This window comes from Scyliorhinus torazame, chromosome 24 (genome assembly GCF_047496885.1).
Source record: "Scyliorhinus torazame isolate Kashiwa2021f chromosome 24, sScyTor2.1, whole genome shotgun sequence".
Lineage (NCBI taxonomy): Eukaryota > Metazoa > Chordata > Chondrichthyes > Carcharhiniformes > Scyliorhinidae > Scyliorhinus > Scyliorhinus torazame.
In genome coordinates, this window is record NC_092730.1 from 40,254,551 (window position 1) to 40,279,060 (window position 24,510).

Consider the following 24,510-nt stretch of genomic DNA (forward strand, 5'->3'; position numbering starts at 1 on the left):
CGCTGCGAGTAGGGTTCGAATCTACGCGGGGAAACCCCATTGGATTTCGAGTCCAACGCCTTAACCACTCGGCCATCGCAGCTTATATCTGTACTGCCAATTCGTTCTATAGAAAGCATAGTAAAACCAGACACGCTGGATTGCAGTAATGCGATGAACGGTGTCCCAGTCTTTCGATGAGTCGGGATTGAATCTGCGTGGGAAAAAAAACATTAGATTTGGCGCCACGACTTCTCAGTATTGAGAATGTTGAGATGAACGAACTGTTTTGATAACAGGAACAGAAGGTTATGTCGCTGGACTGGGAATCCAGAGGCCTGAACTCACCTTTCGTGACAAGATTTAATAAATCTAGAATTGAAATTTAGTCTCAGTAATGGCGGAGAAAGGTTCTGCTTCAGACGGATCATATTTCCACAACTGGGAACACATTTACACAACAGGGAATGGTTTGACACAACCACAGTGAAGATCTGTCCCCGGCAGAGTCACGGTTCCAGGACAGAGAGAGAACAGTTAAAGAGCACAGAGCACGGTTACACAGCAGAGAGCTCAGTTACACAGCAGAGAGCTCAGTTACTCAGCAGAGAGCTCAGTTACACAGCAGAGAGCTCAGTTACATAGCAGAGAGCACAGTTACACAGCAGAGAGCTCAGTTACACAGCAGAGAGCACAGTTACACAGCAGAGAGCTCAGTTAGACAGCAGAGAGCACAGTTACACAGCAGAGAGCTCAGTTACACAGCAGAGAGCACAGTTACACAGCAGAAAGCACAGTTACACAGCAGAGAGCACAGTTACACAGCAGAAAGCACAGTTACACAGCAGAGAGCACGGTTTCACAGCAGGGAGCACAGTTACACAGCAGGGAGCACGGTTTCACAGCAGGGAGCACAGTTACACAGCAGGGAGCTCAGTTACACAGCAGAGAGCACAGTTACACAGCAGAAAGCACAGTTACACAGCAGAGAGCACAGTTACACAGCAGAAAGCACAGTTACACAGCAGAGAGCACGGTTTCACAGCAGGGAGCACAGTTACACAGCAGGGAGCACGGTTACACAGCAGGGAGCACAAAAACATAAAACACATTTTACTAAATAGTTAGTTTTTCTATCTCAATATCTTGCTGGTTTGCTCGGCACCTATTCTGTGTGTCATTGTGTGTTTGTGTCATTTTGTGTTTATATATTAACGATCTAGATAACGGTACTGAGGAGAGCGCACGGTTACACATCAGAGGGCACAGTTACACAGCAGGGAGCACAGTTACACAGCAGAGAGCTCAGTTACACAGCAGAGAGCTCAGTTAGACAGCAGAGAGTTCAGTTACACAGCCGGGAGCACAATTACACAGCAGAGAGCACAGTTACACAGCAGAGAGCACAGTTACACAGCAGAAAGCACAGTTACACAGCAGAGAGCACGGTTTCACAGCAGGGAGCACAGTTACACAGCAGGGAGCACGGTTACACAGCAGGGAGCACATAAACATAAAACACATTTTACTAAATAGTTAGTTTTTCTATCTCAATATCTTGCTGGTTTGCTCGGCAGCTATTCTGTGTGTCATTGTGTGTTTGTGTCATTGTGTGTTTATATATTAACGATCTAGATAACGGGACTGAGGAGAGCGCACGGTTACACATTAGAGGGCACAGTTACACAGCAGGGAGCACAGTTACACAGCAGAGAGCACAGTTACACAGCAGAGTGTGCAGTTACACATCAGGGTGCACAGTTACGCAGCAGAGAGTGCAGTTACACATCAGGTAGCTCAATTGCACAGCAGAAAGCACGGTTAAACAGCAGAGAGCGCAGTTACACAGCAGAGAGCACGGTTACACAGCAGAGAGCACAGTTACACAGCAGACAGCACAGTTACACTGCATAGAGCGCAGTTACACAGCAGAGAGCACGGTTACACAGCAGAGAGCACAGTTACACAGCAGAGAGCACAGTTACACAGCAGAGTGTGCAGTTACACATCAGGGTGCACAGTTACGCAGCAGAGAGTGCAGTTACACATCAGGTAGCTCAATTGCACAGCAGAAAGCACGGTTAAACAGCAGAGAGCGCAGTTACACAGCAGAGAGCACGGTTACACAGCAGAGAGCACAGTTACACAGCAGACAGCACAGTTACACTGCATAGAGCGCAGTTACACAGCAGAGAGCACGGTTACACAGCAGAGAGCACAGTTACACAGCAGAGAGCACAGTTACACAGCAGAGAGCACAGTTACACAGCAGAGAGCACAGTTACACAGCAGAGAGCACAGTTACACAGCAGAGAGCACAGTTACACTGCATAGAGCGCAGTTACACAGCAGAGAGCACGGTTACACAGCAGAGAGCACGGTTACACAGCAGAGAGCACAGTTACACAGCAGAGAGCACAGTTACACAGCAGAGTGTGCAGTTACACAGCAGAGAGCACAGTTACACAGCAGAGAGCACAGTTACACAGCAGAGTGTGCATTTACACATCAGGGTGCACAGTTACACAGCAGAGAGTGCAGTTACACATCAGATAGCTCAATTGCACAGCAGAGAGCACAGTTACACAGCAGAGAGCACAGTTACACAGCAGAGAGTGCAGTTACACATCAGACAGCTCAATTGCACAGCAGAGAGCACAGTTACACAGCAGGGTGTGCAGTTCCACAGCAGAGTGTGCAGTTCCACAGCAGAGTGTGCAGTTACACAGCAGAGAGCACAGTTACACAGCAGAAAGCACAGTTACACAGCAGAGAGCACGGTTTCACAGCAGGGAGCACAGTTACACAGCAGAGAGCACAGTTACACAGCAGAGAGCTCAGTTACACAGCAGAAAGCTCAGTTACACAGCAGAAAGCACAGTTACACAGCAGAGAGCTCAGTTACACAGCAGAAAGCATAGTTACATAGCAGAGAGCTCAGTTACACAGCAGAGTTTGCAGTTACACAACAGAGAGTGCAGTTACACATCAGACCGCTCAATTGCACAGCAGAGAGCAGTTACACAGCAGGGTGTGCAGTTACACTGCAGAGTGTGCAGTTACACAGCAGAGAGCACAGTTACACAGCAGAGAGCACAGTTACACAGCAGAGTGTGCAGTTACACAGCAAGGTGCATAGTTACACAGCAGAGAGCACAGTTACACAGCTGAGAGCACAGTTACACAGCAGAGTGTGCAGTTACACAGCAGGGTGCTCAATTACACAGCAGAGAGCACAGTTACACAACAGGGAGCACAGTTACACAGCAGGGAGCACAGTTACACAGCAGAGTGTGCAGTTACACAGCAGAGTGTGCAGTTACACAGCAGAGAGCACAGTTACACAGCAGGGAGCACAGTTGCACAGCAGAGAGCACAGTTACACAGCAGAGTGTGCAGTTACACAGCAGAGAGCACGGTTACACAGCAGAGAGCACAGTTACACAGCCGGGAGCACAGTTATACAGCAGAGAGCATAGTTACACAGCAGAGTGTGCACTTGCAGAGTGTGCACTTACACAGCAGGGATCACAGTAACACAGCAGAGAGCACAGTTACACAGCAGAGAGCACAGTTACACAGCAGAGAGCACAGTTACACAGCAGAGTGTGCAGTTACACATCAGGGTGCACAGTTACACAGCAGAGAGTGCAGTTACACATCAGGTAGCTCAATTGCACAGCAGAAAGCACGGTTAAACAGCAAAGACCTCAGTTACACAGCAGAGAGCTCAGTTACACAGCAGAGAGCTCAGTTACACAGCAGAGAGCACAGTTACACAGCAGAGAGCACAGTTACACAGCAGAGAGCACAGTTACACAGCATAAAGCACAGTTACACAGCAGAGAGCTCAGTTACACAGCAAAGAGCTCTGTTACACTGCATAGAGCACAGCTACACAGCAGAGAGCACAGTTACACAGCAGAGAGCTCAGTTACACAGCAGAAAGCTCAGTTACACAGCAGAAAGCACAGTTACACAGCAGAGAGCTCAGTTACACAGCAGAAAGCACAGTTACACAGCAGAGAGCTCAGTTACACAGCAGAGTGTGCAGTTACACAGCAGAGAGCACAGTTAAACAGCAGAGAGCAGAGTTACACAGCCGGGAGCACTGTTACACATCAGAGTTTGCAGTTACACATCAGAGAGCACGGTTACACAACGGAGAGCACAATTGCACAGCAGGATATATATTTACAAACGGGGCCTATCATTGTAAAACAGAAAACACATTTTACTAAATAGTTAGTTGTTCTATCTCAATATCTTGCTGGTTTGCTCGGCACCTATTCTGCGTGTCATTGTGTGTTTGTCCTGATAGTCTCTTCCTGCTTTTCGGTGTGTCTTTCTCTGTCCTCTGTCTGTTACAGACGTGCTGATGTTCCGTGTTATTGTCCTGCCAGAGTGATCTTCACAACACGTGGGTTCTTGATTGAAGGAAAAAATGGAGGCAGTGAATAGTTATCTGGCTGGCACAGAACAGCAATTGTGGACACGGTGGAACTAAAGAGCAGAGTGGCGCAGCGGAAGCGTGCTGGGCCCATAACCCAGAGGTCGATGTATCGAAACCATCCTCTGCTATTTTTATTCTCACTCACACCAAAAGTAAACAAGTCGCTCTTGCCCAGCACATCCGCATTTTCTTTTCAGTAAATTAGAATCAAAGTGTTGCTTCCAGTGTGATCCGGAAAATTGTCCCGGGAATGAAGCAGACAGCATTACATCACTGTGAAGTTCAAAGTAACGAAATTGGAAGCTCTTCAATCGACTCTCTCGGCGGGAAACAGAGTCCTGTTGCTGTGGTGCGTGAGTTTTATTGGTGCCAACATCACATCTCCACTGATTGGAATGGGTTATGTTTTATTAACACAGTCATGGCATTTGGTAAAGATAGAACCAGGAGTGTTTCAATGTTTGAAAATCCTTTAACAGCGAGAAGAGGAAAAGTTTATATAATAACTTCCAAGAATATAACTTCAGTATTGGGACCACAGCTGTTCTCTTTATATATTAACGATCCAGATAACGGGACTGAGGGCATTCTGGCTAAGTTTGCCGATGATACGAAGATAGGTGGAGGGGCAGGTAGTATGGAGGAGGTGGGGAGGCTGCAGAAAGATCTAGACAGTTTAGCAGAGTGGTCCAAGAAATGGCTGATGAAATTCAACGTGGGCAAGTGCGAGGTCTTGCACTTTGGAAAAAAGAATAGAGGCGTGGAATATTTTCTAAACGGTGACAAAATTCATAATTCTGAAGTGCAAAGGGACTTGGGAGTCCTAGTCCAGGATTCTCTAAAGGTAAACTTGCAAGTTGAGTCCGTAATTAAGAAAGCAAATGCAATGTTGTCATTCATCTCAAGAGGCTTGGAATATAAAAACAGGGATGTACTTCTGAAGCTTTATAAAGCATTAGTTAGGCCCCATTTAGAATACTGTGAGCAATATTGGGCCCCACACCTCAGGAAGGACATACTGGCACTGGAGCGGTTCCAGCGGAGATTCACACGGATGATCCCAGGAATGGTAGGCCTAACATACGATGAACGTCTGAGAATCCTGGGATTATATTCATTGGAGTTTAGGAGGTTGAGGGGAGATCTAACAGAAACTTACAAGATAATAAATGGCTTAGATAGGGTGGATGAAGGGAGTTGTTTCTTTTAGCAGGGGAGACTAGGACCCGGGGGCACAGCCTTAGAATTAAAGGGAGTCACTATAGAACAGAGATGAGGAGAAATTTCTTCAGCCAGAGAGCGGTGGGTATGTGGAATTCATTGCCACAGAGGGCGGTGGAGGCCGGGATGTTGAGTGTCTTTAAGACAGAAGTTGATAAATTCTTGATTTCTCGAGGAATTAAGGGCTATGGAGGGAGAGCGGGTAAATGGAGTTGAAATCAGCCATGATTGAATGGCGGAGTGGACTCGATGAGCCGAATGGCCTTACTTCCACTCCTATGTCTTATGGTCTTATGGTCTTATGGAATATCCCACAGAGGGGCAATAAGGATATTTAACAATATCCAATAATAAACCAGAATAAGAGCGGAGATCCCAGTTTCCACTCTCGGACGCATGTGAACAATCCATCCAGACTATTTACTACAAGAGAAGAGGAATTTTACCCGGAGTCCTCCCTCCAGCCTCTTCTTCCAGCTCTGTTTCCTCAGTGTGAAACCCACGAAATCACGCAAACGCTTCCGATCAAACCATTATTGCGATGGCCGGGAATCGAAACCGTGTTAATTGCTTGTTATTCGCTGCCCAGTAGTTCTGCTCTCACCCACAAGCAGTGACATCCTTTCCACGTCCACTTTGTCAAGACCATTCAAAATCTGTTGTACTTCAATCTGATCAACTGTCACACTTCACATCTCCACTGGAAACAAGTGCAGTCTGTCTCACCTTTCCTCAATAGCAAACCCGCTCAAAGACCAACAAAGAACAAAGAAAAGTACAGCACAGGAAGAGGCCCTTCGGCCCTCCCAGCGTGTGCCGACCATGCTGACCGACTAAATTAAAATCTTCTACACTTCCTGGGTCCGTATCCCTCGATTCCCATCCTATTCATGTATTTGTCAAGATGCCCCTTAAATATCACTATCGTCCCTGCTTCCAACACCTCCTCCGGTAGCGAGTTCCAGGCACCCACTACCCTCTGTGTTAAAAATTTGCCTCGTACATCTACTCCAAACCTTGCCCCTCGCACCTTAAACCTATGCCCCCTAGTAATTGACCCCTCTACCCTGGGGAAAAGCCTCTGACTATCCACTCTGTCTATGCCCCTCATAGTTTTGTAGAACTCTATCAGGTCGCCCCTCAACGTCCGTCGTTCCAGTGAGAACAAACCGAGTTTATTCAAACGCTCCTCATAGCTAATGCCCTCCATAACAGGCAACATCCTGGTAAATCTCTTCTGCACCCTCTCGAAAGCCTCCACATCCTTCTGGTAGTGCGGCGACCAGAATTGAACACGATACGCCAAGTGTGGCCTAACTAAGGTTCTACACAGCTGCAACATGACTTGCCAATTCTTGTACTAAATGCCCCGGTCAATGAAGGCAAGCATGCCGTATGCCGTTCTGACTACCTTCTCCACCTGTGTTGCCCCTTTCAGTGACCTCTGGACCTGTAGACATACATCGCTCTGACTTTCAATACTGGATATTCCCTACCTGCATTAGACCTTCCAAAATGCATTACCTCACATTTGTCCGGATTAAACTCCATCTGCCATCTCTCTGCCCAAGTCGGCAAACGGGCTAAATCCTACTGTATCCTCTGACAGACCTCGTCGCTATCTGCAATTCCCCCAACCTTTGTGTCATCTGCAAACTTGCTAATCAGACCAGTTACATTTCCCTCCAAATCATTTATACACACTACAAACAGCAAAGGTCCCAGCACTGATCCCTGCAGAACAACACTAGTCCCAGCCCTCCAATTAGAAAAGCACCCTTCCATTGCTACTCTCTGCCTTCTATGACCTAGCCAGTTCTGTATCCACCTTGCCAGCTCACCCCTGATCCGGTGGGACTTCACCTTTTATACCACTCTACCATAAGGGACCTTGTCAAAGGCCTTAATGAAGTCCATATAGACAACATCCACTGCCCTACCTGCATCAATCATCTTTGTGACCTCTTCGAAAAACTCTATCAAGTTAGTGAGACACAAAACCATGCTGCCTCTCACTAATACGTCCATTTGCTTCCAAATGGGAGTATATCCTGTCTCGAAGGATTCTCTCCACCAATCGAGGAAACCTTCCTGAACCGTTTCCAACGTATTTACATCTTTCCCTAAATAAGGAAACCAAAACTGCACAGAATTAGCGAAATGTGTAGCTCCTGGAATAAAAGGGACAGTAGCAATATGGATATAAATGTGGTTGAATAATCAGAAACAGAATATAATGGTCAATAGAGACTTTTCGGACTGGAAGAAGGTTTGTAGTGTTTCACATGGGTTCCTACTGGAACATTTGCTTTCCCTGATATATAACAATTTGTAGATCATGGTGTACAGGGAACAGTTTCAAATTTGGGGATGGTACAGACTTGGAAATTTTGAAAACTGAGACGCGGACAGTCTAGAACTTCAAACAACAAAAGATGATTTTCAATCTGGAGACGTGTGAGATGATGCATTTCGGTAGGGAAGTATAGAATCACACAATTTACAGTGCAGAAGGTGGCCATTCGGACGATAGAATCTCCACCGGTTTTTCAAAGAGCACCCCCATGAAGCCCACACCTCCACCCTATCCCCACATCCCAGCAACCCCATCTAACCTAAGGGCAATTTAGCATGGCCGATCCACCTAATCTGCACATCTTTGGAGTGTGGGAGGAAACCGGAGCTCCCAGCCGAAACCCACGGAGAACACCAAGCGGGAATCGAACCTGAGACCCGACGCTGTGAAGCCATAGTACTAACCACTATGCTACCGTGCTGCCCCTCAACTATTTATGGGATGAAGGAGCAGACAGAGCTGGGTGTGTATGTGGATAGATCATTGAAGGTGGAAAGGTGGAGAGAGCAGGTAATAAAGCAAATCTTATGCTTATTTACGAGTGGAAAAGAGAATAAGAGCAAGGAGGATATGCTGAATCTGTACAAGGCACCAGTTAGACATCAGATGGAATATTTTGCACAGCTCTGGGAGCCACAATATTGGAAGGCTGTGGACGTATTGGGCAGCGTGCAGAAGAGGTTTACAGGATTGATTCCATTTAGGAGGCTAGATTGGAGATATTGGGAACGTTCTCCTTGGAGAGGATAAGGCAGAGAGGAGATATGATGGAGATGTTCAAAATCAGGAGGGGGCTAGGCGGAGTAACTAGAGAGAAACAGTTCCCCCGATTAAAAAGAGCAAGAATGAGAGGGCACAGATTTCCGTTGATTTGCAAAGGAAGCAGCTGTGATGTTTGAAAAAGAAGCACTTTTGCACAACGAGTGCTTCGGGTCTGGAATGCACTGAGGAGTGAATCTTCTTGCACCATTCTCTATACCGATATTCCTAATCCTCTGTCTGATAATCGATTTAAATCACGACACCAGTTTTGGGCAGGAGTTTGGCACCATGAAAACTTGCGGCTTCAGAAACTCCAAAACAGACGCCAGCTTCATCTGGGGCACTGCTGGCAGATTTTGTCTTTCCAGAACCGGCCGCCCAGCCGTGAAATCAAGTTCATCAGAAGATCTCATTACACTGTAAGACGGAGGAGCAGAAGTGGCCCATTCGGCCAATCGTGTCTGCTCCACCATTCAAAGAGGTTATGTCTGAACTGATATAATCCTCAAACCCAGTATCCCGCCTTATCCCCATAATGGGGACCTTGGAAACAGCGCGGGAGTTTCAAAAAGCGCGGGAGCTGCGAGGTAGAGGGGACAGTTTAAAAGGGCGCACCGTGGGTGAGGTAAGTACTGCTTAACCACTTCCTTACCTTGCAGGTCAGCTGTTCGGGAGAGAGAGGGAGCCGGGACCTTGGAAACAGCGCGAGAGTTTCAAAAAGCGCGGGAGCTGCGAGGCAGAGGGGACAGTTTAAAAGGGCGCGCCGTGGGTGAGGTAAGTACTGATTAACCACTTCCTTACCTTGCAGGTCAGCTGTTCGGGAGAGAGATCAGTTTTTGGAGCAGGCCTATTGGCTGACTGTAAATCAGGAAGGATACAAATGGTGTGGCTGAAGTGCCTATAGCAACGGAGTGCTGAAGGCAAACAGAGTGTATCTGAGTTTGGGTAAGGCTGAGTTCGGGTAAGAGGGGAGTGACAAAAAAAAAAATCAAATTAATTAAGTAAATTAATTAACTAGTTAAGGGAATTTGGTGCTCACCTGAAGGAGGTGCAGAGAAGCAGAGCTGTGAGGGAGTCTCTGGAGCAATTACATCACAGCCAGCAGGTAAGTGATTGGCTTGTAACTGGTAAGTGATTTCTCTCTCTTTGACTTTCTCTTAGCTGTGTAGTGTAGTTGAAATTTAACTTCAGGTTTAAGTCATGGCAGGAGAGCTCAGACCCGTGTCATGCTCCTCTTGTGAGATGTGGCAAGTCAGGGACCCTTCTGGTGTCCCTGACTCCTTCATCTGCAAGAAGTGTGTCCAACTGCAGCTCCTGTTTGACCGCTTGACGGCTCTGGAGCTGCGGATGGACTCACTTTGGAGCATCCGCGATGCTGAGGAAGTTGTGGAAAGCACATTCAGTGAGTTGGTCACACCGCAGATTAAAATTACTGAGGCAGATAGGGAAAGGGTGACCAACAGACAGAGGGAGAGTAGGAAGGCAGTGCAGGGATGCCCTGCGGTCATCTCCCTCCAAAACAGATTTACCGTTTTGGAAACTGTTGGGGGAGATGGCTCACCAGGGAAAGGTTCATGGCACCGTGGCTGGCTCTGCTGCACAGAAGGGCGGGAAAAAGAGTGGCAGAGTATAGTGATAGGGGATTCAATTGTAAGGGGAATAGGCAGGCGTTTCTGCGGACGCAAACGAGAATCCAGGTTGGTATGTTGCCTCCCTGGTGCAAAGGTCAAGGATGTCTCGGAGCGGCTGCAGGGCATTCTGGAGGGGGAGCGTGAACAGCCAGCTGTCGTGGTGCATATAGGCACCAACGATATAGGTAAAAAACGGGATGAGGTCATACAAGCTGAATTGAGGGAGTTAGGAGTTAAACTAAAAAGTAGGACCTCAAAGGTAGTAATCTCAGGATTGCTACCAGTGCCACGTGATAGTCAGAGTAGGAATGACAGGATAGCTAGGATGAATACGTGGCTTGAGAGATGGTGCAAGAGGGAGGGTTTCAAATTCCTGGGACATTGGGACCGATTCTGGGGGAGGTGGGACCTGTACAAATCGGACGGTCTGCATCTGGGTGGGACTGGAACCAATGTTCTCGGGGGGGGGGGGTGTTTGCTAGTGCAGTTGGGGAGGGTTTAAACTAATCTGCCAGGGGGATGGGAACCGATGTAGGAAGTCAGTGGGGACAGAAACAAAAGGCAGGAAGGGAGAGTGTGTAAAGCATGACCAGAGAAAGCAGGGCAGAGAGCAAGGAAGGTCTACATTAAACTGCATTTATTTCAATGCAAGGGGCCTGACGGGCAAAGTGGATGAACTCAGGGCATGGACGGGCACATGGGACTGGGATATTATAGCTATGACTGAAACATGGCTAAGGGAGGGGCAGGACTGGCAGCTCAATGTTCCGGGGTACAGATGCTATAGAAAGGATAGAACAGGAGGTAAGAGAGGAGGGGGAGTGACGTTTTTGATTAGGGAGAACATCACGGCAGTACTTAGAGGGGATATATCCGAGGGTTCGCCCACTGAGTCTATATGGGTGGAACTGAAAAATAAGAAGGGAGAGATCACCTTGGTAGGACTGTACTACAGGCCCCCAAATAGTCAGCGGGAAATTGAGGAGCAAATATGTAAGGAGATTACAGATAGCTGCAAGAATAATAGGGTGGTAGTAGTAGGGGACTTTAACTTTCCCAACATTGACTGGGACAGCCATAGCATTAGAGGCTTGGATGGAGGGAAATTTGTTGAGTGTATTCAGGAGGAATTTCTCATTCAGTATGTGGATGGACCGACTAGAGAGGGGGCAAAACTTGACCTCGTCTTGGGAAATAAGGAAGGGCAAGTGACAGAAGTGCTAGTGAGGGATCACTTTGGGACAAGTGACCATAATTCCATTAGTTTTAAGATAGCTATGGAGAATGATAGGTCTGGCCCAAGAGTTAAAATTCTTAATTGGGGCAAGGCCAATTTTGATGGTATCAGACAGGAACTTGCAGACGTAGATTGGGGGAGACTATTGGCAGACAAAGGGACGGCTGGTAAATGGGAGGCTTTTAAAAATGTGTTAACCAGGATGCAGGGTAAGCACATTCCCTTTAGAGTGAAGGGCAAGGCTGGTAGAAGTAGGGAACCCTGGATGACTCGAGATATTGAGACTCTGGTCAAAAATAAGAAGGAGGCATATGACGTACATAAGCAACTGGGATCAAGTAGATCCCTTGAAGAGTATAGAGATTGTCGAAATAGAGTTAAGAGGGAAATCAGGAGGGCAAAAAGGGGACATGAAATTGCTTTGGCAAATAATGCAAGGGAGAATCCAAAGAGATTCTACAGATACATAAAGGGGAAAAGAGTAACTCGGGACAGAGTCGGGCCTCTTAAGGATCAACAAGGACATCTATGTGCAGAGCCACAAGAGTTGGGTGAGATCCTGAATGAATATTTCTCATCGGTATTCACGGTGGAGAAAGGCATGGATGTTAGGAAACTAAGGGAAATAAATAGTGATGTCTTGAGAAGTGTGCATATTACAGAGGAGGAGGTGCTGGAAGTCTTAAAGCGCATCAAGGTAGATAAATCCCCAGGACCTGATGAAATGTATCCCAGGATGTTGTGGGAGGCTAGGGAGGAAATTGCGGGTCCCCTAACCGAGATATTTGAATCATCGGCAGCCACAGGTGAGGTGCCTGAAGATTGGAGAGTGGCGAATGTTGTGCCCTTGTTTAAGAAGGGCAGCAGGGAAAAGCCTGGGAACTACAGACCGGTGAGCCTAACATCTGTAGTAGGTAAGTTGCTAGAAGGTATTCTGAGAGACAGGATCTACAAGCATTTAGAGAGGCAAGGACTGATTCGGGGCAGTCAGCATGGCTTTGTGCGTGGAAAATCATGTCTCACAAATTTGATTGAGTTTTTTGAGGGGGTGACCAAGAAGGTAGATGAGGGCAGTGCAGTAGACGTTGTCTTCATGGACTTTAGCAAAGCCTTTGACATGGTACCGCATGGTAGGTTGTTGCAGAAGGTTAAAGCTCACGGGATCCAGGGTGAGGTTGCCAATTGGATTCAAAATTGGCTGGACGACAGAAGGCAGAGGGTGGTTGTAGAGGGTTGTTTTTCAAACTGGAGGCCTGTGACCAGTGGTGTGCCTCAGGGATCGGTGCTGGGTCCACTGTTATTTGTGATTTATATTAATGATTTGGATGAGAATTTAGGAGGCATGGTTAGTAAGTTTGCAGATGACACCAAGATTGGTGGCACAGTGGATAGTGAAGAAGGTTATCTAGGATTGCAACGGGATCTTGATCAATTAGGCCAGTGGGCCGACGAATGGCAGATGGAGTTTAATTTAGATAAATGTGAGGTGATGCATTTTGGCAGATCGAATCAGGCCAGGACCTACTCAGTTAATGGTATGGCGTTGGGGAGAGTTATAGAACAAAGAGATCTAGGAGTACAGGTTCATAGCTCCTTGAAGGAGGAGTCGCAGGTGGACAGGGTGGTGAAGAAGGCATTCGGCATGCTTGGTTTCATTGGTCAGAACATTGAATATAGGAGTTGGGACGTCTTGTTGAAGTTGTACAAGACATTGGTACGGCCACACTTGGAATACTGTGTGCAGTTCTGGTCACCCTATTATAGAAAGGATATTATTAAACTAGAAAGAGTGCAGAAAAGATTTACTAGGATGTTGCCGGGACTTGATGGTTTGAGTTATAAGGAGAGGCTGGATAGACTGGGACTTTTTTCCCTGGAGCGTAGGAGGCTTAGGGGTGATCTTATAGAGGTCTATAAAATAATGAGGGGCACAGATAAGGTAGATAGTCAACATCTTTTCCCAAAGGTAGGGGAGTCTAAAACTAGAGGGCATAGGTTTAAGGTGAGAGGGTAGAGATTCAGAAGGGCCCAGAGGGGCAATTTCTTCACTCAGAGGGTAGTGAGTGTCTGGAATGGGCTGCCAGAGGTAGTAGTAGAGGCGGGTACAATTGTGTCTTTCAAAAAGCATTTAGATAGTTACATGGGTAAGATGGGTATAGAGGGTTATGGGCCAAGTGCGGGCAACTGGGACTAGCTTAATGGTAAAAACTGGGCGGCATGGACTGGTTGGGCCGAAGGGCCTGTTTCCATGCTGTAAACGTCTATGATTCTATGATTCACCCTCTACAGCCATATTCGGTTCATACAAACATTTCTACAGATGCTCTATACTCCTAGAGAAGAAACTACTCCTCATTTCTGGTTGAAATGGGCGGCCAGTTACTCTGAGATTATTCCTTCTGGTCCTAGACCCTCCCACATGGTGAACCAGCTTCTCAGCATTTATCCTGTCAAGACCCTCCCCCCCGGGTGGATATAGAGGGATGTGGGCTAAATGCGGGCAAGTGGGACTAGCTTCGTGATAGAAACTGGGCGGCATGGTCAAGCTGGGCCGAAGGGCCAGTGTGCATGCTGAAACATCTATGGCTGTAACCATCTTCCTGAGGACATTAGAATTCCCTCCACAGAATTGTATTGAACCGATTGATACATAATATTTTATTCAATTCTTTATCCAAATCAATCAGATATTGTAGATTCATTCGGGGGTAAACGAAAGACTAAGATGAGAGAGGAGGGAAAACTGGATTGTCAGCACAAGTTCCACCGGATTTCTGTATAAAACGACCGCGGAAGGACTCGAACCTGCAATCGTCTGATATCATCAATAGATGATAGTATGTTTCTGGAACATACCTCTTCATTCACCCGAGGAAGGAGCAGCGCTCCGAAAGCTAGTGACATCGAAACAAACCTGTTCGACTTTAACCTGGTGTTGCTAGACTTCTTACTGTGCTCACCCCAGTCCAACGCCGGCATCTCCACATCATCAATAGAACCACCGAAGTCAGACGCCTTATCCATTAGGCCACGCGGCCACCGGCTGTAACATCTGAGCTGATGTTTAGCCCACGTGAAAAAATACTGCGATTATTTGTGTTTCATTTCTGTTTTTTGATGATCCGCTCTTTCCCAGATCCCAGAAAATACAAGGGAAAGCTCCAGCTGCCGGACATGGTCATTTTCAAAGTGGAAAAGCCCTTCACCCTGTGAGCTGTGAAGATTCATGGAGGCTCGGGGACTCTCAGGTCGGCCAGGGCTCTTTATCCGCCTCCATTCACAGGAAAAGTGACTTCAGTTTCCGGAATGACATCCACTCTCTCTGAAACCCCCAAACGGAAATTCAGACTCACCGTGAAGGTGAAGACTGCGGACTGCGGTTCCCGCTCCTGCTGTTTAATACAGATCACTATAACTGTGTACGGTGAGCAGAAATAAATTGCTGTTGTTTGTCAACATTTCTTCCTGAACTCACTGTCATTCTGCTTCAACAGGACGACTTTGAATCTCCTGATATTTGAGAAATTTGCTCAAGCGGGTAAATATGAAATATATTATCTGCATCGTGCTTTTGAATGGAGTCATTTCGAGAACATTCCCACACAGAGAGAAATTCCTGCAACCGGCTGCAGAAAAATTCCGTGCGCCTGATGTGATTTCAACGCAACCTTCTGACCTGGAGTCAGGCGCGCTCCCGTTGCGCCGCAAGCGCAAATGAACTCAGAGATTATTTTTATTTATTTACACTTTGACTGTGTTCTGTACATCAGCAACTGTGCGAAACAAACTCAAGGAAGTTAGATTGAGGGTTATTAAAGGGCCCTGAAGTAAAGCAGCTGTACCACGTGGTTAAGGTGATGCACAATAATCCATTGTGCTCTGTACACGTGGCTTCAAATCCCATCCTGGTCTGTAACGTGTCTGTTGTGTCTCTGTTTGGTCCACTTCGTGAGGGTGAAGTGAAAAAGCTGCGGCTTTTAGCTGTTGTTTGACGGCTTGTGGGTGAATAGTGGAACACTGTCCATATTGAAACAATATTAAAAATGATGAGAAAGTTACTTATTTCACTCCACTCCCTAATTGCGCCTACATTCTGAGTTAGAAACTGTTTCTCTTTCTCGGTTTGAAACTCACGAAGTCGCGCAAAACTTCGCTTCCAAATTACTACTGCAATGGCCGGGAATCGAGCCCGGGTCAACTGCTTGGAAGGCAGCTATGCTCACCACTATACCACCATCGCTCACTGACGAAATCTCTGCGTAGCTTATTTCCCTCCAATTTAAAATGCTCCTGAATGAATGTATCCGTGTCGCACTGCTACCGTTCAGCCACCAGATGGCACGAGTCCACCATAAATGTATTTCTCCAATTTAATTCTGATGTTCTGTGTGTCATCACATAGGACACTTACTCTGGCCTGAGACCTTACCTTGTCCTTGTGTCCGGATGCTGCCGCTTTCACCATGTTTAAGTTATCACATAGCCCCTCCAGTGCAAGAGGAGGCTCATCGAGTCGCCTCCGACCCTTGGCCCAATCCCCACTTCACCGATTGATCACATCAGTGTGTCAGCGTGGCCGGAAGAGAAAATGCTGGAAAATCTCAGTAGGTCCGGCAGCATCTGTAGGGAGAGAAAAGACCTAACCTTTCGAGTCCAATGACCCTTTGTCAAAGCCGAGTCATTGGTCTCGAAACGTTAACTCTTTTCTCTCCCTACAGATGCTGTTCGACTTGCTGAGATTTTCCAGCACTTTCTCTTTCGTTTCAGATTCCAGCATCGGCAGGAATTTGCTGTTACCCAATGTTTTTCCCAGTGTGGCCGAGTGTTCAGGTCGCAGACTTTTCTGAAGGCGTGTGTTCGAATCCCACCCCTGACATTGACTTTTCCTCCGTGAGGCTCCATCCAAACACGCGGGATCTCTCACCTGGAAACACAAGGGGGAGCAGATACAGAGAAACAGCGACCACCTGCAATTTCCACTCCGAGACACACACCATCCTGGGAAATATATCACCCTTTCTGTGGCTGGCTCACAATCCCGGAACTCCCTCCCTAACAGCACTGTGTGTGTACATACACCACATGGACTTGCAGCGGCTCAAGAATCACGTCACCGCAAAATTCTCAAGGGTAATACATTTTGGACAATAAATGTTGACGGATTCAGCGACACCCACATCCCGTCAAATAACTTTTAAAATATTTTGGAAACCGAGTCCCCTGAACTCAGCTCAGAATGTTCACAAATCACAAATCAAATTACTTCAAATGCTGAAAATCATAAATAATAAACACAGGAAATGCTGGAAACGCTCAGAAACGAAACATCATCTGTGGGGAGAAAACTAGAAGCAGCGTTCCAGCTCTGTGATTGGATCATTTCCTTCTCTCTCAATCTGAAATCCTGGACTCAGCTGATAAACAGCAAGATGCCAATCGCCAGTCATCAGTATCAGAAACAATGAACCTTTAGGATAGCGAGGCCGAGCGGTCTGAGGAGATGGGTTTAGGTTTCAGTCTCTTCGAGGATGCGGGTGGAAGTCCAACCGCTGCCAACATTTTTAGGAAAAGCGGCTGAGGTGGGAAATGGAAATAAAAGTGAACGATATTGCAAAACTCTTGCTCTTATCCCAAAAGATCTTTCCGTTACTGACATCGTTGTGTCCTGTGTAAGCCGAGCTGAACTGATTTGGTGCCGCTTGTTCTCACCTTGCAGCCCGTCAGTCTCTGTATCCCAGGGACCATTTATGACATCATCAAAAACACCCTCCCCTGCTCTCCCCATTCACCAGACTGAAGGGACAATCCCCTCCGCGACCGCTGCTCCGCCGCCAATATCCGCTCACTTTCCATCTGCAACTTTCTTTGCAAGTGCAGGAGATGCAACTCCTGCCTTTTTACCTCCTCCCTCCTCATTATCCAAGGGCCCAAAACACTCATCCCAAGTGAACCAGTGAGACACTTATGCTTTTTCAGTTTAAGCTCCTGTATTTGCTGCCACAATTTGGTCTCATCGACTTCAACAGGTCAAATAACAGTCTGTGACCGCTTTGAGAAATCTCTGTCAATCCACAATCCTGACTCTGAGCTTCCTGCCACTTGTCATTTCAATTCTCCACCTCTCCCACTCTCACCTTTCTGTCCTTGGTCATCCGTGTTCCAATAGAGATTAACGGAAACTCGAGTAAAACCACCTCAACATTTAAGTAGCCACCCACAGAATTCCGTCCTCAACATCGAGCTCAGTAATTTTAGATTATAAAATATCTCTCCATTTTGTTTGGAGTGTGTCTTGCCCGTCCGTTTGTTTGTCTTTTGCTTCTAATTGCATTCATTCATTTTGCACTTGGGCGGCGGAGAGACAGCTGGAGATTTTTCTAGAATGAATTGTAGAGCTCAAGGCTCAGACAGCTGAAGACGCGGCCACCATTGATGGAACAATGAAAAGTGCAAATGAGCAAGAGGACAAGGAAAGAGAAAGGTCTGGGAATGGAACCGAAACTCCAGTCTGGTAAGTGAGAAATCTCCCCCTGAACCACTAATGTTCACACGGCCGCTCATTCAAAGTGTCCAGTCGGAAACCTGTCTGAAGGAACATGCAGTCTGACAGAGCGCCTGTGATAATCCTCCACTGTCTGATCTAAAGCTGCAACATGAGCTGTTCATGACAGCTGTGATAAACGTGTTGGTGTGAGCATTCAGTGGTTTTTCCCACAAAAAACATCACCCTTGTTTGGAGCTGCCTGTGAGGAACAAACTGCCCGCGGGTATATTTGTCTGAGGAGGGAACAGACTGACTCTGGTCAGCAGCTTACAAATATTTTGCGCTCAGATGGGAAAGCGGAGAGTGACTGGAGTCACTTTTGAGAAGGAAGTTCGGGACGGCAGTTACACTTATCTCGGAACATTGACAAACCTGTTACTGATTTCTTCAAACCGAAAATCCGACTCTGATGGGATTCGAACCCACAACCTTTGAATGTCTCATCACGTCAGCGACTAGAAGTCCAACGCGCTATCCGTTGCGCCACAGAGCCACACCTGCAGCGCTTTCCCCTTCCCATATGAGGATTTCTGTAGTTGTCCAACAGGCAGTTCAAAAGTTCAGTAATTCGCACAGTGACAACATTTCAAAACTACTTCATTGCCTGGGAATGTTTTGGGCCGCCCTATGGTTGTAAAAAAGCGCTACAGAAATTCTACTGAAACTCCGGAAGGACACAGCCAGGTTGGTGCAAAGGGAGGACATGTAGCAGACAAGGAATGAAGTGATTTATTTTTGTAGGAAGAACAGAAGAGAACAATATAAAATAAAGTGTCTATTTACAAGAAAGAGTGCAGGAACAGCGGGACATGTGTACAAATCATTGAAGGTGACAGGGCAGGCTGTAAGAGTCGTTTATAAATCAAACAGTGTCATGACTTTATTAATAGCGGCACAGAGTACAAGATGACAGAGGGGTCATCTCTCCCTTTTCAGCTCCTGACTGCAGAGGCTTTTCTTGTGAAACCGTTTATTGGAAAACCTCTTTCCCTGGAGGGAGGCGGGAGTTTGGAACTCGCTGCCTGAAAGGCTGGTGGAGCAGAGACTCCCATAATATCTAAGAAGTGTTTAGATGGGCAATTGCGATCCCAGGGTACACGAGGCGATGTTCCAAGTGCTGGGAAATGGGATGAGAATGGTTCGGTTGTTGTTTTTGACCGGCACAGATGCGATGGGCTTAAGGGCCATTTCTCTGCTGTCTGATTCGATGACTTTATGAATGAAATGCAACATGTGTTTGCAGCTGTCTATGTTTATATCCTGTTGTATTCACAGGAACAAACAAACTGGGCTGGTCGTTGAGCACCTCGAGACTGTTCTGCCCTACATTTAGATTGAGTAAGGGCTCCGTGTATTTTAACTCCAGCTCCCTGACAGGATTTCAGAAACCCTCCACAAATGGCAGTCTTATTGAATAATACAGATCCTAGAGATGGATAATCAGTGATAATCACAGCCAGAGAGACCTGCAATAACCCTCAGTGCAGGAAAGGCAACTCATTGTCCTTTGACCCTAAAGCAAAATACTGCGGATGCTGCAAATCTGGAACAAAGACAGAAAATGCTGCAAATATTCAGCTGATCCGGAAGCTTCTGTGGACGGTGGAATAGGTCGTTCCATTGAAAGACCAGGATCTGAAATGTTAACTATTTCTCTTGTCAGTGATACCACGGACCCGTAAAATATTTCAAGCATTCCGGTTTGTTCAGCTAAACATCCTCACACTCTGTAGCTTAGATCAATCCCAGCAGAGTGTCACTGCGTTTGACCTGATCTGTGTGATTGAACACTTCCTCCATAAAGTCACAGAGTCATAGATGTTTACAGCATGGAAATAGGTCCTTCGGCCCAGCTTGTCCATGATGCCCAGTCTCTATCACCATGTTAGTCCCACTTGCCCATATTTGATCCATGTCCCTCTATAATCCACCCTGCCCAGGTAAATATCTCATTGTATTTTACAGGAAAACATTGTACCGATTCTACACTGCCTCTGGCAGCCCATTTCGGATGCTCACCACCATCCGCGTGAAAGCAAATCCTCTCTGGTCTCTTCGGCATCTCTCCCTTCTCACCTTAAACCTATGCCCTTTAGGCTCCTCTACCTTTGGGAAAATATGTTGACTATCTACCTGATCTATGCTCCTCATTGTTTTATAGACCTCTATCAGTTCACCTCGAAGCCTCCGACGCTCCAGGGGAAAAATCCAAGCCTGTCCAGTCTCTCCTTATAACCCAGGGGACCAAGTCCTGGTAGCATCCTCGTAAATCTCTTCGGGACTCTTTCTAGTTTACCAATATACTTCCCATAATAGGGTGACTAGAACTGAACATAGTATTTCGTGTGTGCCCTTACCAATGTCTTGTACAGCGTCAATATTCAATATCCTGACCAATAAAACCGAGCATGCTGAATGGCTTCTTCACCACCCTGTCCACCTGCGGCTTTACCTACAAGGCGCTCCGAACTTGTACCCCGAGATCTCGTTGTTCTGTAATTCTCCACAAAGAATACAACAGCGCAAAATCTGTCTTTCTTCCAGAATTGCAGGTTTAAATTGTCCTTCACTTTCCAGTGGATAATTTACAGACATTTTAACACAAGGACTGAATTCAGTCCAATGGTAAATGCTTTCGACTAGAAATCAGCTGGATGTTTCCCTTTGACTTCAGTCCTGCTCCCAGAGAATCTGTTCAGTAGTTAAAATAATGTTTTCTTTTGAATCCTTTATTTCCACCGAATGTTGACGCTGAAATTCCTCACAGTTCTCTCCATTGTTATCTACTCTGCAGGTATTGGCTGCACCGTCTATTTGAGACATGCTCACAGGGCTGTGAGAGAGGCTTTCTTTCAGGTTTTAGGCCTCTTTTGGTCATTAAACAAAAACCGGATATCTGCAGAGGAACTCGGAATACCAAACCTCTCTTCCCAGGATGAACTTAGTCAGGGGACAAAATGTTGTTTGAATACAGAATAATAGGTTTGAGGATTTGGGGTGAGATTCCTGGAGTTTTGGGAAGAGAGCGATGTTGTGGAGCAATGTGATAATAGCAGGATACGAGTTTGGGATATTACCCAGTCTGTGTGGGGGGCTGGGGGAAGGAAATTGTCTTGCCTGCCCACTCAAGCTGAATGTTGGGGTTGAGGTGGTGATCAGATTCCGTACGGAGGGTGAAATCCTTTCACTGAATTTCACATTTACAGCTCAGGTCCTCGAGGGATCGCTCCTGTATTCCCAGGAGGCGGTGGTCTCATTCTTAAAGCAAAAAACTTCAATCCAGGACCGGTTTGTCAATAAGAACAAGCTGGAGGATTGGGATGTTAGAAACTGTTCAACACTGATTCACTTTATTCATTGTTGTGTCCTGGAATAAACAAGTGGATTGTAGCTCTCCATTAAAAACACAAATAGAATTCGGACGTTTCTGGCCAGTAACTTCACAATGTCCACTATTACATCACTCAGCATCCTCAGCTGCATCACATCTCGTCCACATGACATGTGAACATTACCGACAGCCAGTCGTTCTCGTTCCTCTTTGACATAAGTTTGAGACAAAAGAAAACAATTACGAATGCTCGATGAGTACAGTGAGCACTTTTATTGAAGGGAGTTTAAAGAAACCTTTGTGATAAAGAAGTAGGATTAGGGAAATGAAAGTAACAATATGTGGAATGAAGGCGCGGGTTGTTCCTGGACTGACTGCAGAATTTGCTGATTATGTATTCAATAGAGATTTCAGGCCAATTGTATTTGATGTCATTCAGGAGATTAACATTGAAGGAAGCATGTCGTTGTCTATAATGTGTCATTACCTCCTTTTATCAAAATTGCTTTGATAGATGGGATTCAAAGAATTGGAGTCATATGGCATTCCTGTGGATTGTTAGATCCTTGCGAGGGTTCAAACAAATCCTTTGGAAAACCGCCAAGACCGAGGAGATTGTGCAGTGGAGATTGACTGGAGTGGTATCAGTGGTGAAGAGTGTGCTTCCGGAAGATGTATTTCCAATATTGCAAACCAGGCTGCAGATTCACGACCTTCTTACCAACTTCTCATCGATGAAAAGGATGCACTGGTGAAAATCTTCCATGAATCCTTAAATTCTGGAAAATCGCAGCGTGTTTACTTCAGACAGGCATCATAATGAGCGCAGGCTGGTAGTGCCGGAGAGCCTGTTCCTGTGCTGTACTGTTCTTTATGGAAAACTGCCAACATAACACCCTAATTCGAAAAGGGAGGGAGACAGAAACAGATAACTAAATGCTAGTTAGCATAATATCTGTCATGTGGAAACTGTTAGAGTACATTATTTTTGCAGAATAAAGGGATTAAGGGTTATGGTGTTCGGGCCGGAAAGTGGAGCTGAGTCCACAAAAGATCAGCCATGATCTCATTGAACGGTGGAGCAGGCTCGAGGGGCCAGATGGCCTACTCCTGCTCCTAGTTCTTATGTTCTTATTCTAAAGGATATAATAGCAGAACATTTATCAATATATAACATAATGAAACAGATTCAGCATGGCTTCAAGAAGGTCACAACATGCATGACAATCTGTTCGAATTATTTGAAGTGGTAATGATCAGGATAAATAAAGGGGAATCCTGCCTCCAGCTGCCTCCCTACCTCCAGTTCCCTCCATCTCTTCCTCTCACAATATCACCCATTGTGTCACTCACCTCCTTTCCCCCCTCTCACCCTTCCTCGCTTTTCCTATCCGCCCTCTATCTCTAATCTATTTCCCTTTCTCTGGGATCTGCCTTGTCTCCAGGATCCCACTGACCCAGGGTTCGGGGACTCTCAGGCCGGCCACGGCTCTTTAACCGGCTCCATTCACAGGTAAAGTGACTTCAGTTTCCACAATATCATCCGCTCTCTCTGAAACCCCCAAACTGAAATTCAGACTCACCGGGAAGGTGAAGACTGCGAGGGCAGCACGGTGGTACAGTGGTTAGCACTACTGCCTCGCGGCGATGAGGTCCCAGATTCGATCCCTGCTCTGGGTCACTGTCCGTGAGGAGTTTGCACATTCTCCCGTGTTTGCGTGGGTTCCGTCCCCAGAATCCAAAGATGTGCAAACCAGGTGGATTGGCCACGCTAAATTGCCACTTAATTGGGAAAAATGATTTGGTTACTCTAAATTCTTTTAAAAGAAGGTGAAGACTGCGGGTCCCGCTCCTGCTGATTAATACAGATCACTATAACTGGGCACAGTGAGCAGAAAGAAATTCATGTTGTTTGCGTGCATTTCACTCCAATTTAAAACGCCCCTGAATGAAAGTGTCCGTGTCACACGGCTCCCGTTCAGTCAGGAGATGGCACCAGTCCGCAATAAATGTATTTATGCAATTTATTTCTGATGTTCTGTGTGTCATTACATAGGACTCTTACTCTGATCTGAGACCTTACCTTGTCCTTGTGTCCTGGTGCTGCTCTTTTCATCCTGTTTCAGTAATAACTATTTACTGGTATTAATTATGTAACTTACTTAGTGATTTATTTATTCAGCCACTAGGAGTGTTTTAAGCTCATTCTGTAAACGGAACTTTGCGTGGCTCGTATTCTGGCCCGTTTAACCCACCTATTTACTCTTGTTTCAGACTGAGAACTTAGTTAATAATGTTGAAGATTGTTGTTTATTTAAACCATGTTTCCACGCAAAACAAATTGATGCTGGTTATTAGATAAGAAACCCATGGGTGATGAGAACAGTTGGTGAATTTTATATGAGGAGTGTCCCCTCCTTTTCTGTCCTGACCTGCGATATTTAATTAAATAATTCACCACTGTGATGGCCAGGAACTGAAGCTGGGTCAAATGCTGGGACAGTCACCACTATACCACCACCTGTCCCCGGGTAATGTCACACCCTCTGTATTTACAGAACGAATACACAAACAGTGAAGCGGGGGAATGTTTGAAATCAGAGATTGGATATTCTTGTAACCAATAGGGCTGTCATGGGAATCTTTCATTTTCCGATAGATCGGGATGAGCTGGGTCGCTCAGTCAGAAATCAGATATCTGGGGATTTAAATGTGATTACTACAATGATAATATTTAACCATGTTAATGTTATTTTGCTCCAATTGAAACGTGTCACGAATACATCGTTACCTTGTTGCACAACTTGCTTTCAGCCAGGAGATGGCAGCAGTGCGCAATAGTTTGGGTCTCCTGATTGTGTCCACAGATCTCGATAGGAATGGAGCTGCTGCTTCCCGGGAGCTGCCAAGCAAGAGGCACAGATATTGACCAACAGCACCCGCTCCAAATAGATTCCCCTAATTACTGAACAAAACAAAAACAAGCAGAAATCATA

The 24,510-nt window shown here is 46.2% G+C and overlaps 3 non-coding genes across 3 annotated transcripts; all 3 read right to left on the reverse strand.

The window, feature by feature from the left end:
• trnas-cga (transfer RNA serine (anticodon CGA)) lies at positions 1–82 on the reverse strand. Its single transcript has one exon. It is a non-coding gene; the product is annotated as a tRNA-Ser (tRNA).
• A 15,725-nt stretch (positions 83–15,807) lies between these two features.
• Positions 15,808–15,879, reverse strand: trnag-ucc (transfer RNA glycine (anticodon UCC)). The gene has a single exon. It is a non-coding gene; the product is annotated as a tRNA-Gly (tRNA).
• A 2,705-nt stretch (positions 15,880–18,584) lies between these two features.
• Positions 18,585–18,676, reverse strand: trnar-ucu (transfer RNA arginine (anticodon UCU)). Its single transcript is given in 2 exon segments — positions 18,585–18,620; positions 18,640–18,676. It is a non-coding gene; the product is annotated as a tRNA-Arg (tRNA).
• Between the last annotated feature and the right edge of the window lie 5,834 nt (positions 18,677–24,510).